This window comes from Alosa pseudoharengus, unplaced genomic scaffold, assembly GCF_046254945.1.
Source record: "Alosa pseudoharengus isolate Yale_2024_CS ecotype anadromous, Long Island Sound unplaced genomic scaffold, YU_APseudo_1.1 YU_APseudo_1.1_scf_1, whole genome shotgun sequence".
NCBI classification, from domain to species: domain Eukaryota; kingdom Metazoa; phylum Chordata; class Actinopteri; order Clupeiformes; family Clupeidae; genus Alosa; species Alosa pseudoharengus.
The window spans coordinates 51901937-51922049 of NW_027468564.1; the positions used below are offsets into that span (position 1 = coordinate 51901937).

General features: G+C 41.1%; 1 long non-coding RNA gene across 5 annotated transcripts in view; it reads right to left on the minus strand.

Moving 5' to 3' along the window:
* Nucleotides 1-20113, minus strand: part of LOC143132583 (uncharacterized) — a 100445-nt gene that overhangs the window by 25492 nt on the left and 54840 nt on the right. For all 5 annotated transcript variants that reach the window (XR_012988339.1, XR_012988343.1, XR_012988340.1 and 2 more), the window contains exons 2-3: nt 16488-16560; nt 386-435 (exon numbers count right to left, since the gene is read on the minus strand). This is a non-coding gene — a long non-coding RNA (uncharacterized LOC143132583). The remainder of the gene's footprint in view (nt 1-385; nt 436-16487; nt 16561-20113) is intronic.

Sequence of the window (20113 nt, forward strand, 5' to 3'; positions counted from 1 at the left end):
CTGAACAGGTAATTTAACCATCCAAATGATTTCTAAAGGGGTTTATTAAGTTGAAATAGTTCAATATGGTGTAATGCATCATCTCGAATCAATTTTGAATGGATACAGAAATTACCTTTACTGAGAAAAATGAAAATGCATTGATTTTCAGGGTACCCCAATTCATGGGACTGAAATAGGTAGTTCATATGCAATATAACAATGTATGCATACTGTTGTTTTAATCAGTAGGCCTATACAAAACTTAGTCTAATCTTATACAATATTTTACATACTTGCCAATAAAGGCATGGTTGGATATCAAATGTCATAATGTTGGTCTTATGTCACAAGATCAAAGTAAAGTTTAAACATGATTGATTTTAACAAATACTGTTATTCTTACAATTTGGGCGACCTCCATCATAGCTTCCTCTTCTCTTGCTTGTCCTGGTCCTGTGTGCAGTATTGCAATGTTGAAGATTTGTATATTATTTTAGGGTTTTATTAAAAAGAGATGGCAGATTACTTTAATAGTGATTAGCAGATATGGGGGACTCGAGCTGAATTAAAATAGCCCCACATCATCACATACCCTTCACCATACCTAGAGATTGGCATGGGTGTTATTTCAGTTAGCCTATTAGCTGGTTTGATGCTCATTGAGCTCAATGCAAATCAAACCAGCTAATAGGCTAACTGAAATAACACCCATGCCAATCTCTAGGTATGGTGAAGGGTATGTGATGATGTGGGGCTATTTTAATTCCAAAGGCCAAGGTAACTTTATCAGGATGCACAGTATTCTGGATCCATGAAATAACTGGCCTTTAAAAATAAAAATCTGCCTGTCTCTATGGGAATTTAACATAGGGGTGTCTGACCCCTGTATTTTCAGGAAGAACATTTATTTATTTATGATACATTATTCATTCACTAAGAAAATTGGTGTCCTTAAAGGTTAGATATTTCCTCATTTTTCACTTAAGGCATTAAGTGAAATTCCAAAAGATGATTTTATATTCCTCTTTTCAGTCAACTTTAGCATGGGTGCCAATACTTTTGGCCATCACTGTAGGTAGGGAATAATTTTTTGCTACTTTTGCATTCCCTTGAAACAGTTTCGCATTTCGTCACAACAGTTTTGCGTTACTTTGCAATAATTTTTGCATTCCCTCACAAGTCAAAAGTATTGCATGGGAATGCAAACCCATTGCGAGGGAATGCAGCTGCAGGAATGCAGGTGATAGAGTGTGGAAACACAATCTCTTTAATTGGTGAAGAGTTTGATTTGGACTTTACAACATAGTGTGGATATATTTACATCTTTAAAAATAAGTCTTGTGGGACTCTTGTGCGATAGTGGGACTATTTAGAGAGTTTAACATGGCAGGGTGTATGAGCAGTTTTTAAAACAGAGCAACCTGAATTGCATCAAACTTAACAGCAAATATTTGCTGAAAAGTAATAGCAAAAAAAAACAATAAACAGTAATAGTTATAAATAGTAACAGCTTAAGGTAGGAAAATGATTTAGAGAGCTTTTTTGCATTCCCTCGTAATAGGTTTGCATTCCTGCGTGGCGCGCAATACTCTTGACTTGCGAAGGAATGCAAAACTTATTGCAAAATAAAGCAGCATTGATTGTAAAGGCAACTAGAAATGCATATCCTGAAAGAAATACCAGTGCATGCAAAGCCATCAGCTCATATCTCTTAGTGCCTAATTATATAAATTCCAAACTTGGTTCATGCCTACAGTGGGCAGTGCTTCGACTTGGCCAGCTTCCCTCACGGTCCGCGCGCGGGATCACGCGGTATCACGCGACTTTAATTTGTATTTTTCCAGTGACGCTGCAACGACGCTGCAACAACCCAAACAACCGGCAGATGTCTCAAGTGAGCAGGGTGTCTCGTAAAAAGAAATGGAGCCTGGAAACCCCTACACAGACTTAACTACAGACTTTAGCAGACTGGTTTAGAAATAATTTAGTAGCCAGAAATATGCCTGCCCTGCCCTAATAAAGAAATATTTGACAAATTAAACATTCTGGTTTTCTCCGAGTGCAACGATGATAGACAGACATCATTTGGACAAAATATAGAGCATATTAACCTCCGTTGCTCAGCCAAATGCCTTCCTGTTACGTCCTGTTATCATGGAGTTACAGGCGATAAACGATTTCTGATGGTCACAAGTTTATTTCATTAACGGTTTATTTTTTTGATTATTAAAGAGTGTTTTTCATTTAAAGGTTTGACTTCGTGCTTATTCAGTAGAGCATTTAGTGCTCTCCCCAATCCCAGACGTTCACATTGCAGGTTTGTTTGTAATGGATGCAACCGCGAGATACGCGTTTGACGGCAATGAGTTGTTAACAGACATGAACCAAGACATATAGCCCAGCAGGGACTAGGGACTGTTCGTTATTTATTGAAGGGGCCACCGGAGTAATTTTGAGTGCTTCAGTCAAAAGTTGCATGACCCTCCCTTGCCTGCTAGAAATTGTTCAATGACCCTCCGACAGAATTGTCAAAAAAGACATGACCCTCCCCTGCCAATTGTCGCTGTCTTCCGCCCGCACTGCTTTGCGCCACGAAGACACACTGTGATAACGTTCTTAAATCAATCTTTCCCGGGAGCTTGCATGTTACCAGTCCTTCCTTTTCAAATGTGTTGCACCTTTTTGCACAATTTCACAAATAATCATATGTGGTTAATAATATGACAAATAATCCCTGTGCACAGGGACCGAAACAATGCATGCCAACTTTTTCCATGTTTATCACGTATTTTAACTTCCCCCCACTGTCTTGCCGTTTTAATGTTTTCCCGTAGAATATTCCATATTTTAATACTCTCATAACATTAGCATCGGGCCTGTCTCTGTGTTGCCCTGTTGCTACCCCCTTGCCCTTCCAACGAAACAGATGTCTTCAAATCATCGTTTTCCTTGCGAACTTAGAGTGATGTTAACCTATTTAATTTTAACGGCGTGATTGTCGTGAGAGCACGATTCATTGGCGCTTGCATGTTCGGCCGTATGTCTACGAGCGCACCTGCCTACCATCAGGCTACTCAGCTACTAGAGAAAGAATTTCCCCTGTTTGTATGTTCACTCCAAGTTGGCCTACCATAACTTACCAACTCTGCACTGTAGACCCTAAACTAGTTATTTATATTTTTCTGTGAAATAAGCAAATGTATTTGTTCAACTTTATGAAGCAGAATTACGCACTAGGCTACTTGGAACGTAACACATTTGACAAAGGACAGATGTATGTTGCTAGTGACAAAATATTAACTTTCAGTGTTTTACGATGTCTTTGTCATGGGAAAGTGTTTTTCCCCATGCATTTATTCTAGGCTACTGTCAGTGACTGCCGTGAGAGAAGCGGGTTCTGTGTTGTGTTGCGTTGCGTTAATTTATTTTCATTGGGCATGCCGTGCCGTGCCGTCCACAGCTCTTCAGTTCTGACAAAGCCGAAATTACTCCTTTTGAAACAATGAGTGCAGGAAGCGCGTTTGTATGGTTATATTGCTTGACGGGGGGATCCCAAGCAGCTTTCAGCCATAAGGCTACTTTGAGAACATTTCAATTCACCCGACACTAATATTCAAAATGTTGAAAACTATTTCGGCATAGCCTTTAAAGCAGTTTAATTAAATTGAATGTTAGTTGTAAACAAACGAGCTACTTGGTGAGGCTTTCAAAGTCAAAGTCAAAGTCAAAGTCAAAGTCAGCTTTATTGTCAATTTCTTCACATGTTCCAGACATACAAAGAGATCGAAATTACGTTTCTCACTATCCCACGGTGGAGACAAGACATATTTTAACAATTTTAAGTCCACAGACAAACATAACATTCAAGTAAACAAAAAAGTAAGTAAATAAGTAAATAAGAGGGCACATATAATGAAAAAATAAGAGCAGCAAAATTTGGTTGAAATTGTGCATAGACAGTCAATAAAATAAAATACTAGTGCAAAGTCAGGCCAATAAGAGGCTGAGGTAGTTCTGTTTGACCTAAGTAAGAAATAAAGTGGCATAGTGGTGCAAGTTATGTAAGAGCAGCAGAAGTGTTGTGTTTCCAGGACAACAACAACAAGTTGCAAAGTGTACAAGTGTGCAAGTGGAGTGGTGCAGGCGGCCATTTGTGGGTCCAATGTCCAGGATGTTATGTAGCTGAGGGTGGAGGGGGGAGAGGAGGGAGAGAGTTCAGCATCCTAACAGCTTGGTGTATGAAGCTGTTGGTGAGTCTGGTAGTGCGGGAGCGCAGGCTTCTGTACCTCTTCCCAGAGGGCAGTAGATCAAACAGATTGTGAGCGGGGTGACTTGCATCACTCACAATTTTGGTCGCCTTGCGGGTGAGGTGGGTGGTGTAAATGTCCTTCAGGGAGGGGAGTGAAGCACCAATAATCCTTCCAGCTGTGTTCACTATGCGCTGCAGGGCTTTCCTGTTGTATTCAGTGCAGCTTCCGCCCCACACAGCGATACAGCTGGAGAGGATGCTCTCAATGGTGCCTCGGTAGAATGTGGTCATGATGGCTGGTGGAGCACTTGCTCGCCTGAGTTTCCGCAGGAAGTACAGGCGGCGCTGAGCTCTCTTCGCCAGTGATGCTGTGTTGGTGGTCCAGGAGAGGTCTTCACTGATGTGCACCCCCAGGAATTTGGTGCTGCTCGCTCTCTCCACCACAGCACCGTCGATGGTCAGTGGCAGGTGTTGGGTGTGACCTCTCCGGAAGTCAACAACAATCTCTTTGGTCTTGCTGACGTTCAGCAGGAGGTTGTTGTCCCTGCACCACGTGGTCAGATGGTCGACCTCCAACCTGTATTGAGTCTCGTCGCCCTTGGTGATGAGACCCACCAGAGTTGTGTCGTCAGCAAATTTCACTATGTGATTGTTGCTGTAGGTTGCAGTGCAGTCATGCGTCAGCAGGGTGAAGAGCAGCGGACTGAGCACGCAGCCTTGGGGGGCCCCTGTGCTCAGTGTGATGCTGCTTGAGGTATTGTTGCCAACACGTACTACTTGAGGCCTCTGACAGAGGAAGTCCAGTAGCCAGTTGCAGAGGTAGGTACTGAGTCCCAGTTTGTCAAGTTTGCAGATGAGTTGTTGTGGTATTATGGTGTTGAATGCAGAACTGAAGTCTATAAACAGCAATCTCACATATGAGTCTCTTTTTTCCAGGTGGGTGAGGGCTGGGTGGAGGGCAGAGCAGATTGCATCCTCTGTAGACCGTTTGGCTCGGTATGCAAACTGGAAGGGGTCCAGGGTGGGGGGGAGAATGGATTTGATATGTGACATGACAAGCCGCTCAAAGCACTTCATGATGATGGGTGTCAGTGCCACAGGGCGGTAGTCATTGAAGCAGGATGGAGCAGTTTTCTTCGGCACAGGTATGATGGTGGCAGCTTTGAAACAAGATGGGACGATGGCTTGCTTCAGGGAAGTGTTAAAGATGTCTGTGAAGACATCCTTAAGCTCCCCTGCGCAGTCCTTCAGCGCACGACCAGGGATGTTGTCTGGACCTGTTGCCTTACGGGTGTTGATAGCAGCAAGTGTCCTCTTCACGCTGTCGGCAGAGAGGCACAGGGGCTGCTCATGTAGAGGGGGATGGGTCTTCTGTGGGCAGGTGCTGTTTTGTGCTTCAAAGCGAGCAAAGAAGCGGTTCAGGTTGTTGAGCAGAGGGATGTTGCTCTCGCAGCTCTGTGGCGCGGGCTTGTAGTCCGTGAGGGCCTGAATGCCCTGCCATAGGCTTTGTGCGTTCCTGCTGTCTTTGAAGTGGGTGGTTATCTTGTGAGTGTATTCCTTTTTTGCTTCCTTGATGCCACGGGACAGGTTGGCTCTCGCTGTTCTCATGCCAGTTTCATCCCCAGCTCTGTAGGCTTTGTCTCTGGCCCTCAGCAGCCTGAGGACATCCCCTGTCAGCCATGGCTTCCAGTTAGCCCGAGTGATGATGTCTTTTGTGTGGGTCACATCATCGATGCACTTGGTGATGTAAGAGGTTACAGTGTCTGTATACTCCTCTATGTCTGTCTGGTTGTTGTAAGTGGCTGCCTGCTTAAACATTTCCCAGTCTGTTGTGTCAAAGCAGTCTTGAAGAGCATCGGAGGCTCCCTCAGGCCACACTTTTACCTGCTTGCGAACCGGTTTGTTCACTTTTACCCTTTGTCTGTATGCGGGCATTAGCATAACAGTGATATGGTCTGAAAGTCCAATGTGGGGGAGGGGGGTGGCTTTGTATGCTCCTTTGTGTGTAGTGTAGACCAGGTCCAGGATGTTATCTCCTCTTGTTGGAAAATCAACATGCTGGTGTAGCTTTGGAAGTACAGTTTTAAGGTTAGCATGGTTAAAATCTCCAGTGAAGATGGTGAAACCGTCTGGGTGTGCCGTCTGTTGTTCACTGACAGCCTGGTACAGTTCACTAAGAGCCGCGTTCTTATCGTTGTTGTTGTTGGTAGGCGGGATGTATACTGCGACTAGCAGAATCGCAGTAATTTCCCTTGGCAGGTAAAAAGGACGGCACTTTATGATCATAAACTCTGCCAGTGGTGAGCAGTGTTTGCATACTACTACAGTGTCCCGGCACCATTCTTCACGGATGTAAACACAGATTCCTCCTCCTCGTGATTTACCTCCCTTTACAATGGCCCGGTCTGCTCGATAGCATGCTAGCTGCTCCAGTTGTACAGCAGAGTCCGGAATGTTGTCATTTAACCAAGTCTCAGTGAAGACAAGCACACAGCAGTTACTTACTGTCCGGTTCGTTGATCTCAGCAGTCGTATGTGATCCATTTTGTTGTCCAGTGATCGTACATTTGCCAGGAGAATGGATGGTATGGCTGGGCGAGTTGGGCTGGCCGCTAGCCTGGCCCGGACGCCTCCGCGCTTGCCCCTCTTCTGCTTCCTCGCACACCGCTTCCGACGCTTTCTTTCCGGGGGAGGAGTAGCAGGCGAGTCCGGTGTTGTTGCAGGCCGGAGTAGTCCGAGTTCCTTTAGCGTCTCTGTTGCAAAGTCCAGAACGCTGCAAAACTTGCTTTTGCAGATGTCAATTAAAAACTGTCTGCTGTACTTGTAGTACGACGTAGTAAGACGAGACGAACACGTAAAACTTTCGGACAAACACTTTTTAAACGAACAAAACACCGTACGGTTGGGACAGAGAGAGGTCGCTGCGTGTGTACGCGCCGCCAGCTTGGCCTCACAGATGCGCTCGTGCCTTAGATGGCAGGAAAAATCTTCACGATATAGGCCTATTAACTGACCACCCGATTCACGTTGGCTGGGGGGAAGGGGGGCCATCAGACATTTGTGCCCAGTTAATCCGGCCCTGCCCCCAACAAATCACACCTTCCCACCTTTGTGACAGCTTAAAAGAAGTCGAGAGGACTCCTAACTCACAGACCTATTCACAAACCTGGGCATTTTGCTGTGTTTTGAAATCCTATGCAGCTACAGGAGCTTCCAATCGCGAGGAAGCAATTTTGCATTGTAAGCATAACTAACATGCAATAACGCCACCAACAACAAACAAAACTAGGCTAATCATTGTCAACATGTAAATTAAATGTTACATTATTGTGAATCAAATTAAAATGTTCTCGTAGGCATAGTAGGGCAATTCCATGCAAAGGTCATCCTTACCATGGAAAAAAAAAGTTGTGCATACGCAAATAGAACTGTTGTTAAAATCTTCATTTAGGTCTATTTTTTATTGTTTGTAACTGATCTGATTGAATTTGATGGAGAATTACACTCTTTTTACATCATAAATATGGTGTGCAACCATACAGAAACAAAATGTTTCACATGGTAATATTATACATATTTAAAAAGTGGATAAATGGACCCAAGGTTCAAACAAATTGTGTCAATTGATAAATTCCAGATTGACAAGGGAATGGTAGAGCAATGTCTATGCTCAGCTTGCCTTTAAGAGCACAACTCCTTACATTTGTAAGGCTTTTGTTTTTAAGTCAGCAAGTTCCATGGCCATGTCACATCCATAACGTTTTATAGGAAAAGTTTATGCTACACATACAGTGTTGATGTGTAGAGTTGGATGTCTCGAGACCGGTCTTGGTCTCGAGACCGGTCTCGAGACCACTTTTACGTGGTCTCGGTCTTGTCACAGTCTCGACCGTCTTTGGTCTTGGTCTTGTCTTGGTCTCGGATCCCTCGGTCTTGTCTCGGTCTCATTGTCTTGGTCTTGCGGTCTCGGGTCGACATAGTGGTCGGGAGATTTGCAACAAATATGTCCATGATACAAAACATAACATTCGATAATGCAACATTAAATTATTTCGCCTTTCACGCCCTTCAAATGCAACCTTTCAAATGCAACCAATCAATGACATACATGTATTTTGTTGTGATTAAGAAACTGGCGCTCATCCAATCAAAAGACGCAAGTGTAGCCAGCGCGAAACCTTAGGTTTACGTCGTAGCTGTCAGTCTCAGTCAGACCTAGTAATAATAATGTCAGTGAATTCCGCCATCATTAAATTTGCATTCACGGAACATAGAGAAATTTGCAGTCCAGGGGCAAGAAAGAAGCATTCTGCAAAATGCAAGTTTTGCAAAGTCTCTCTCTATCATCATTGTCATGCAATTGCTATAGCCTACATAGTTTATCTCACCCAGTCTACGAAAACATTTACAGTGAGTGAGCTCACAGTCACACACATTCATGACATGCTCTGTCTCTGCATTGTTCTGTCTGTAGTTGAAATAATACCTTCTTAAATTTAATTTAAACTGGGACTGAACCTCTTACCCCAGCAGGGTTCTCAAGTCTCACGCAATGGGCGTGAGACACACGCAATTCAACAAGTTCACACGCTCACACACCACACCTTGCATTTCTCACGCAGAAATATTACTAGGGATGTCAAGGCATCTGCATAATTATTAGAGGAGGCGCAGGGATACGAGAGGATTTCTCGCAAGGTTCAGAACTAGCGCACCACTCACCAGCAAAATCAAAAAAAGAAATAGCCACTGACATCCAATCAAAAAATAGTAGGCTATTCGTTTTATCCGGGTAAAATTCCAAAATAGCACATCCCCTCCCTACAACCACGTTATGCTTGTGTGGGGTTACACGTTTAAGATTTCAAAACTGCACCAACATTCTTTTTATTCAGAAATTCAACTGTCTGTCATTTGGTAAACCAGCCTACTTATGGTACTTTACAAGGTGTGTAAATCAAGCCTTTGCACGAACATTTGGCCTAGCCTACTTTATGGCAAAATTATTTCTTATCTATAAACTAAACTAAACTGTCGGTCATTAAGAAAACCTAATGATTGTGTCGTTATAGCTTTGTGTAAGCCAGACATCAGCAACGTTCATTTTACACGACCAATCACTCTCGTGGCTGCCTGCACTTTCCCTGTCGTCACGGCTGCAACTTTCGCACTCGTTTGTGCTTTTTAGCGCCGTGTTCATCAGGTCCCGGGACACCCATCCGATCCTCCAAGGACCATGTCAACAATGAATGAAAATTAGCTTATTATTAACGAGTGTTATCAATTTGAGCGAGTATGCTACACATAGGCCTACATTTATTTCTAAACATACAGGACTGCTGCAGACAATGACCTGCCAACCACCATAATGTATAATGAACTTGCTGTCCTCGGTTTCGGCATGCACATGCTTAGTCTAATGATTCAGTGACAATATAGGCTACTCAAGTGAATAAATCAATTAGCCTAATAAATAAAATATTTGTCTCACTCAGTACATATAGGCCTACATCTCGTAAATTGGTGAGCCATAGAATATCCCAGCGTCACGATTATTATATTTCAAGATTCCAATCTATCCCACCTAAATATGAAAAGTTATTTCTACTGACATGCTTCCTGGTGACATAAAAAAACAAATGGTTTCCCTTGATAAGGCTGACATAAGAGACATAGGCTATGCATTATACTTTCCCAGACAAAAACAAGATATAGGATGTATAGATTACAATGACAAATTCAAGGTCTCAAAGGGTTAATGCTTCTTTCCAATTTTTTTTTATAATTAGTGAGTGAGTGCACCCCCCCCCCCCCTCACTCCAAGCTGAGCTCAAAACTTGAGAACCCTGCCCCAGTATGCTGCTCTTATTCAATTGATGCAAGTTATGGTGTAACACCAGAGACTTTCTAATGTGGAGACACAGCACTCAAAAAATCCTCCATAGAAATGCATGGGGCTAGTTTGCAACGCCAATATGGCCGTTGTCTACACATATCCCACCCCTTCCTCGGCAAAATGTCGACATGTGTATACATTGAGCGAATCATGTGGTGTGAGTTGACTACTTTGAGCCAATTATGTGCTGTGTTGTGCAGACATTGTGCCAATCATGTGTTGTGAACTCGACACTGGAGCACGGTTGGTGTGGTGAAACCTTGCGCACGCGCATTTCTGCTGAATAGGATGCCCGATGAGTACCTAAAAAGCGTTGCAATATGGCCGCCGAGTGGAGGGACATGCCTAAAAGGACTTTGGTAACACTAGCTCGCTAGCTGTTTTTTTTTTTTTTTTTTGGTCTCGGTCTCGGTCTCGGTCTCGTCTCGACTTGGTCTTGGTCTTGACTCAGTCTGTCTTGGCCTTGGTCTCGTCTTTGTCTCGGTCTTGATACCCTCTGGTCTTGGTAGTGTCTAGGTCTCGGTTTAGGCGGTCTTGACTACAAGTCTATTGATGTGACAATGTCCATAGTGTCTGTGCAAAGCTGATTTATATCAATGTAAAGTGTGATGACCAAATTGTGCCCCTTTCTTACTTTTAAAACATTTAATGCTGCGTTATGGATGTTACATAATGTGAATTTACAAGACTGGAGACTTTATTATACCTCAAAGCCGATAAAACGTCTGTTCTGGTGGCATGTCAGTTTCACATGTCGCATTTCACCTTAGTGTTTGGGCCTACAATTGACATTTCAAAGATTATTAGGTTGATCAAAACCACAGGGAGGCCTTGCCTAACCATTAGCAAAACAAACATAATATTAAAATACCTCCAGTGATTAGCCTAGCCATAGCCTATTTTCAAGTGGCCTAATAACGAAAATCTGCCTGTCATACTGTTGTTGTACAGTAACTGGATTATCGTGTTAGCTGGTGAAGATGGCTGACTTTGCAGCTGGAGTTAACATAGCAACCTCCTTCTGTTGCAGATCTGTTCAGCCTGCCGTTCACGTCTGCTTAACGCGATATGCCAGCATTTGAAGTGTCAGGTCCTCTGTAGCTAATACCCACAGAGTAACATGAGTAACGGCAGCAATAAACTAGATGTACCGCATAGCGGTACCAAATATGACCGCCTCTCAGTCCTGCATATTCTCTTCGCAAAAATAAATCACGCTTGTCAATTTGTCTCCATCTCCTACTCCTGCAACTCATGTGCATGTAAATGAGTGTGTGCATATGTGAGTTTGCCTTTGTTTATAAGAGTGTGTGTGTGTGTCTGTGTGTGTGCATGTGCGTATGCATGCCTGTGTTTGTGTGTTTGTGTGTGTGTGTGTGTGTTTGCATGCGTATGCGTGCCTGTGTGTGTTTATGTGTCTGCATTCATGTGGGTGGGTGTTTGTGCATGTGTGTGTGTGCTTGCCTGTCTGTATGTGTTTATGTGTGTGTGTGCTTGCCTGTCTGTATGTGTGCGACCGTGCGCGCGCGTGTGTGTGTGTGCATGTGTGCAAGTGCATGTGCATACTTTATGTGTGCAAATCACAAATGAGTGGGTATGGGTTAGGTTCATGCGGGCTCTTGAGACTAACATACCATAAATATTTTGTCATCTTGGGTGCAACGGTTCAGGTAGGGCTAGTTATTTAGGGGAGTGGCCAGCAAGTTTAATGTTCCCTGGTGTTTCAGTAACCCGGGAATCACTGACCAAAATTGATGACGGTAAAAGAAAAAAATAAATCTATTTTTTATATTTTAAATTACTTATGGTCCTGATTCTTCCTGTGGATCTTAGTGGGCACTGAGGAAGCAATAATTTCATCGCTAGTTTTTCATGATTACTATTTCAATTGTTTCATATAAAAATTCACCACTTAATTATGTGTTTTATGTAGTTTGTCGAGGACTGGTTCAGACACGTCACATCCATACTGTAACGTGAAACAGTCACATCCATAACGCCAGTTTTTCCTACATAATGCATTACGAAAATGACGCATAGTTTCAAAAACACACTTTTTGTGTTCATTCAAGTCTCCTTCATGCTACATATATCATAGTTTCGGCAGTTTCCTTCAAAAATTCACAGAGTTTGTAGACAACCTGTAATCTCTCACAAAAGTGTGTCCATTTCATGTCATGTCACATCCATAACGCTGATAAAATGCCTTGTATTCTTAGAATGAAATTGATATATGAAATTTGAGGATTTCTCAGTATTCAGAGGACAGAGGTTACATTAAAAGTTATGCAAATTAATTCACTGATAGGCTACTAATTTTGCCCCCACTCTAAGGCATTTTGTTTACCAATATGAGTCCAATTGTCACATCCATAACGCTGGAACTGCCCAGCAGCCTAAATTGTTTAACCTGCTACTGCATACTGTTTTGGGTTTATTGTGGCCTTAGGCTGAAGAGGTCTTTTTTGACTGAAGATACTTTTTTTCTCACTCGTTTTTGGACCTTTTTGCGTCTTGCCTTTTTGCGTTTTTTGTCGAGGCTACCGCCTCCTAGTGGCCTGACTTAAAATAGGTGAACGGACTGCTACTGCTTTTGTGGTTGTTTGTTTGTCTGTGTGTTGTGTTCATATGTTGTGTCCCGAACAATATATTCCTTTTTGAACCCACCTGCTTGCATTTCTTGAAGTCTTTTTAGTTAAAGAGTTAAAACCATTTAACGCTTTGTGGTGATTATTAAGCCATTTAGTTATTATTTCTTAACCTTAGTTTATCTTCACTCTGTCTGTCTCAGTGGTGGTGGATAAATCCACCTGGCGCCCAACTGTTACGCTACCGCCACAATCTGTTTAAAAGAATGGGCCAAAATCACACCTGAATACTGCGACTGATTAGTTTCGTCATACAGGAAATGCCTTGAAGCTCTCATTACAAATAAAGACTTTTCCACAAAGTATTTAAGACATTTCAGTAGGCGTGTTCAATACTTTTTACCTGTGGCATTCCACCATAACTGTACTTATGGACATTAATGTTTGGATTTTTTAATATGTGTGGATTATCTAAGTTAATACCAAAGATTCTAGAGCGTAGCGGGGATTAATAATAATATTATTAGTAGACCTCTGAAGTTTGCCTACAAAAAAGTAGGCATTATAAAAAAGTAGGCAGTTATTTTGACATCAACCATATATATATGTATATATATATATATATATTAGGGCTGTCAAAATAACTGATTAATTGTGATTAATTAATTTGAGAAGAAATGACTGATTAAAAAAAATAACGCAGATTAATTCCGTGTGACCTTTGACCCCGAGCCGTTGTAGTCAGTAACCATTAGACTGTAAAATGAAGGAGAGAGAAGAACATGTGCTGCCTAGATCATTGATTGGACCATTTACTTTTAAAAAACGGCCTGATGGTGTTGATAAAAATAAAGTGTTAATTAAAATAAAGTCCTGCAATGTCTGCAGCAAGGAATTTGCATATCACCGGAGTTCATCAACTCTAAAGTCGCACATCAATGCAAAGAAATAGTGTTGACATTGAGGGGAGTGTTAATTTATTTTCATTGTGTCCCCTAGGTTATATCTGTGGCCTGAAATATATGGAAAAAAACTTAGAGTTTTTGAACTTTAATGTCACTAATGCTAATTATTCAATGATTCATTTGAATTGAAATATTTAAAATACTTTCACAGCAAAAATTATATATGCGATTGATTAAGATTAATTAATCACAGAGTATGTAATTAATATTATATATATATACACAATTAAGAACATGATTCCATGTTTCTAACACATTGTCTTACAACCTATTGGCATGTGTCAGTGTCATTTTCAGTCATAACAAACATATTGGTCAAGAGAAAATCAACATAAAATCAATATTTGCCAGGGGTATGAATAATTTTGTTCTTAACTGTGTATATATATTATTTCTCATTCAAAACAGCAGAGCAACTACAATAAGTTGTTCAAATCACATCAGGAAATACCAGTGCATGCAAAGCAATTGCTAGGATGTTGCTAGGGTACATGAAGTGATTGCTAAGGTGTTGATAGGGCAAACAAAATGGTTCCTAATCTATGATCCTAATCTATGTAAATCCTGTTAGTTGCTAAGGTGATTGCTAGATTTATATTATGGAAGTGGTTGCTAGGGCAATCATAGTGGTTATTATGCTACAAAAAAGTGTTATTTTAAAAATAGTTTAAAAAGTAATTGAAATTGGGAGACACAGAGAGAGAGATACAGTGAGAGAAAGTGAAAAAAGAGAAGTGAAAGAAGGCAAGGAAGAGAAAAGTGAGAGATCCAGTTGATTGGAGAGAGACACAGATAAAAGGTTCCTTTTTAAGTTGCTGCAGTCAGAAGATCACAAGTGCAGAAAAAAGAAAAAGTCTTTGAATAACAATACAGTGCATTTGTCATATGGGGAGACTATTTGGATGCTGTAGTCTATTGTGTGTGTTATGCTGCTTTCGAGATGTCTCGTAAATGTCTTGTAAATCCGCCGCCCGAGTTGGAAAGTGTAAATTACCCAGCTTTCTTGCGGCATTTTGGGCAGGCACGCCCACTTTACCTCGGAGTACTTGAGGGTACCCCGAGGTGGACGTACAACCTTACAACAAACATGGCTGCGCCCATAGTTGAGATGAGATGACATGTATTTTTTTGCATATGTACTGTGTTATATTGACCGAATTTGTGCCTAAGTTTTGCGTGTTTCGTAAACTGTATTTCGCTACGTTACTTGTTTTGGAACATCACTAACCACTCGGTGAGTTGCACAGTTTTAAAAATAAACGTTAAAAGTGTGTGAATTGTGTAATGTGTAAGAATTGAGGTAAAATTATCCAAAAAAAATGAGCTACAACTCACTGCGTCGGAATTAGTGTGTGCTTCACCTCGCTGTGTGTTCACTGTGTGCTGAGTGTATTTCACTAATTCACAGATTGGGATAAATGCAGAGACCAAATTTCCCTCACGGGATCAAAAGAGTATATATACTTATACTTACTGCTAAATTACTAGCCACAGCCCGACACTGGTATTATGACACCTGTCGGGCTGTGGCTAGTAATTTAGCATGCTAATTCAGGTTGATATCTCTGCAGCACTATACCTTGTCATTTTTTTTATGACATCATTGCCCTTATTTCTTCTCATTCTTTTGATGCGTGTAGCTCATTTTTTGGATATTTTTTACCTCAATTCTTACACATGGCACCTTTTAAGGGTTGTTTTAAAGACATGTTTGTGCATGGCCATAGCCAGCCACTCTGAAACAGTCAAAGGCGATTCAAAACGAGTCAGAAAGCCGAGACGGGACCCATCTTCAAAATTTCGGTGTCCACCACTCTAGTTCATCCAAAACACACCAGAAAAGGGACTCAAAGTGCTAAATACCGGAATTATCCTTTAATTGCAGACATTCCTTGTTTTTGGTAACTTCTTTTTTTGTCTTTTTGTACCAGACCAGACCAGTGTGGTGATGACCATGTATGTGCCTGTCTGTGTACACACCTGTCAACCATACATCACGGACAACATTGCTGACAATATTTCTAGCAACATGCCTACTAACATACACTCCTACCAAACATATCTCAACATATCTGTGCACATACCTTTGAACTATACTGAGATTTATCCTGAAATCTACTCTGAGACTTATTCTGAGAACTATATTGATGCGTGACAACTATACTGACAACCATATGAAACAAATATACCTGTAAATCATATCCGTCAACCATTCATACATTTGAATCATACCTGTGCTGTGAGCCAGAGGCATAGTTTACCATTAGAAAAGTTTGTTGCTATCTGTTGATGCGAAGTAAAGTTAAAGTGTGGCACACTCTGGCCACTGGCACAGGATGCTAATCGATGCTGATAAATTAGCTCTAACAACAATTTAGATTTGAAACACACATAGCCTACTTATTGTGTTTATTTGAGCCAGTTGTGGTTTATGTTACATTAGTTCTATCTACGGTAGTTACATTCAGTATAGCGGCAGGTTCAAACACACCTGGCTCCACAGGAAATAAACAAGCTCACCGAGAGCCTTTTGTGCAACTTACATTACGTTCTCTTTATGCATACTTCCAATATGGCCGCCACCCACTTTATGACGTCAGGTGGCGACACCTAATTGTAGCCTTATGTAACCTTCTGATATTTAGTGTGACTTTATTTATTTTATTTGGGTGTGGATGGCCTGCCCCCACTGCTCAAAGAAAATCTAGAGGAAACACTGGGGTGGCATAGTTGATTTAACACTGCCCCCTCACCCATACACATTGCTTTGCATGCACTGAAAATATGATTGTACAAGTCATACTTACAAGTCCATTTTCCCATGACATTCACACACACAATTTCATCATGAGCTTTGATGGGCCATTCTTGCTCACAATCCTGTAAATACACACAAAAATAATGTGTCATCACATTGGCAGTTTTAAAAACACATTGTTTGTGGGTTTTTTTGTCAGCATTGAGGACAATATTTCAATGCTTGCTATATTTCTTAAGATCGGATTTGTACTTAAAGGGGTGATAGAATGGATGAACAGAGCATTTGACCTTGTTCTGTGATGTTAACACAGAAGGTATGCAATAGTCAATCCAAGAAATGCTCAGATGTTATTTCACAAGCCCAGTTACAACCTTATAATTAGGCTGGAGATGAAAACGGTCCGTTTTGACAGATTTAGTGCCCCCTCATGATTTTTTGAACATCCACATGATAATTACCTTGCAGCCAATAACTACTCACTTCAAACTCTGCTTACCTTATTATGTACCCAAAACCACAACTCAAGAGACAGATGTAGAAGAGAAAGCCCAGTAGGCTGTAATATACAAAGTAGGAGGTAGACCATAACACTTTTTTTCCTTCCAGCCTTACAGTATTAGAAACAAACAAAACCACCAACTATGTTTATGTAAGCAAATGAAGAGCAGCAAATCCATGTTATCATCCAAATTTGCCGACATATTTGCACATTTGTCTCTGCACTCTGTGCAAGCTAGGGAGCAGTCGAGGCCTTGACGGCGGCAATTGCAGCGCATTGTTTGCAGCGCAAAAGCTCGAACAAAGATTGAGGTGCAGGGTCCTGGTCAGTATGATCAGGAATGAGGCATGAATCCTGGATCCTCCAGCCCCATTCCTCTGGTGGTAGGAAGTTTCCCATCCTGAACTTGATGGTACACTATTCTACTCAATTTACTTAGAGTGTTGGGAACAACTTTGACCTTTAAAAACAAAATATGTTCCACTCCATCTACGGCGGTAGACTTTTAGCATGTAGGACCAATAAAAACTATGAGACATTTCTGTTGCAATTTGTTTTGTCTTTTTGGGGTAGATTCACTGGCCTACACGGGTCATGTAATTTCTGCAATATCATGGAATTTTGGAAAGTCTATTTCAGACATGGAAAGTCAGGGAATTGTATCATGTTTGGGTCAAAGTCATGGAATACCAGGGAATTTTGTTGTAGCAGTTTAAAATTGACTTGCCAAAATTCATTAATACAAATATTTCTATGCAGAACTGGTATATATCTGGTTATTTGCTTTACTGCTTCCTTGAGTATCCCAACTTTGTTTATTCAATGGCCATTTATTCATCTCCCACTCTAAAAAGTAAAATATTCTTGAACGCTAGATGTTAGTAAATAGTATAGTATATGTCATGGAAATTCAGTTTTTTTTGTCAGGGAAAAGTCATGGAATTTTACATTTGACTTATAGTGGGAACCCTGGCCTAGGCACAAAGCATAACCCCCAAACACTCTACCAGTAGCCTATTCACCTTATTCTGCGAACAAACATGGGGGACGCCGTCTTTGTGCTTAAACTTCCCATTGAGCAGTATATCCACTGCGATACATTAACCCATTTAAGCCCAAATTTTTCCATACAGACATGCAAATATGCAAATCATGTGTTATTAGCAACCCTTTAAAATAATCAAGAATTATTTATTTTTTTAAATGTAGAAAAGTAGATTGTGAAAAGTACAATTGTGACCGGTGGGATAATATACGTATACTCAATTAAAGGTTGCTCAAATAGTTTTTGTTAAAATAAGGGTATTCTGACAGGACTTAACACACTGATATGAACACCGAGATTAATGGCAACAATAAATATGAAAACATTGTTTATTTACCAGGAGCTTCGGCTCGTTAAAATAGAACCCTCCCTGAGTGTGTATGTCTGTGCTTGCAAATGTGCATCTGCATGTAGCTGTGAGAGTTAGCGTGTATGTGTGTGTGTGTGTGTGTGTGTGTGTGTGTGTTTGTCTGTGTATGTATGTACAGTATGTGTATACAAAAAAAAAATCCTGTTTATTTTAACATACTTTAAAAACATTTTATTTGGGAGCTGTGAGGCAGTCATCCTCTTCTCAAGGTGCAACCAGGAAGTAAACGGCTCTGGTTATGTGACAATTTACTCAAAACATTTGACACTGCACACATTTCGTTGAAACACTCTATTATTTCAATATTTACAGAAAGAGTGTTGGGAAATTCCCCAGTAACAGTTTTAGAGGCTTATAAATACTTTTTTTCCCCGGTCACAATTGGGTTAAGATCGTAGAGTTCTATCGAGCATATCATCATATGTTATGGGTCATCCATAAAGTTAGGAACATTTATTTGGAGTTAGGAGAACACGGAGCAGCTGTTCTGTAATGACTTTCTGAACATAGTTACCATGGTTACCAAACAGATCAGATAGGAGTTACGACGGAGGGAGTCTGTCTATCTATCTATCTGTGTGTGTGTGTCCCTGTGTGTGTTTGTGTTTGTATGCAGGGTGCGATTTGTAGGGGGGGGGGTGGTGAGGATTTCCCCCCCTCTGGTTTTCCTATCCCTACCTCTGCTAAATTATTTTTATCGTCGGGGGGGACAACATTTATCCCCCTCTGCCCCTCATATTGATTAATGCTACTTCATATTAAAGCGCTGCAACGTGAGAACAGTCTAGTACAGTGGTCTCCAACACGGTGCCCGCGGGCACCAGGTAGCCCGCGGGACGGCTATGAGGCGCCCCCAGCGCACTTTCTAAAAATAGCCAACAGGTCGCCTGCAGATCACGCTCTAAAAACACGCTCCATTGTGAAGTTTTCAATAGATATTTAAGTCTAGACCAGAACCATTTTAAGAATGTATGTAGCCATACATCTGTAACATTAAATTGATATTGGTGATACCTTTGTAGCTGCGTTAAATTTTAGCCTTTGGCTCCAAATCCGTTTCCCATTCAATCTTTAAACAACAACGGAAGCGGAGCGCATACACGCTGCTCGCACGCATAGACAGTAAAGGGGGAAAAAACTTGCTTGTCTGGTGTAGCCAATGGAAGCATATCTTCAAAAGTTCTGTGGCCATTCCATGTTCGTCAAATACGGTTCTTGCATGATTGTTCAAGGACTGAAAAACAATGGCTTTAGCTCACAGGCCTTTTCTCCTCCTAGGCAACTGCCGAATAATAGCGCTGAAAATGTTATAGCATGTATGACTGAGCAGGACTGTGCATTACCCTTTTTGTCAGATCATGGATCATTTCAGGTGTGCAATAACTTTAAAATGAGTTTTCATATGTTAGGGTGGTGTGGGCGATTACTATTGAAATGTTAAAACCGAATTGTCCACTGAAATCAGAACTTAAACAACCCCTGAATTCATAATGGTGGGTGGGTATAAATTGGGTACAAATTCTAACCCAAATTATTAATTGCACAAAAAGATAGTTTTTTTTGTAAAAAAAAAAAAATAGATTAGATTCCCCATGCAAAGTATGAAATGAACAAACTGAACAAAAATTTTGGTAGTGTTGCATAGGTTATTGATATTAAATTTGAAAATACAGTTGCTTAATATATAAAGATGTATAGGCCTGCACAATATTGATAATTTAAAAGTAAAAATCACATACAGTAGGCCTATTATTTAGG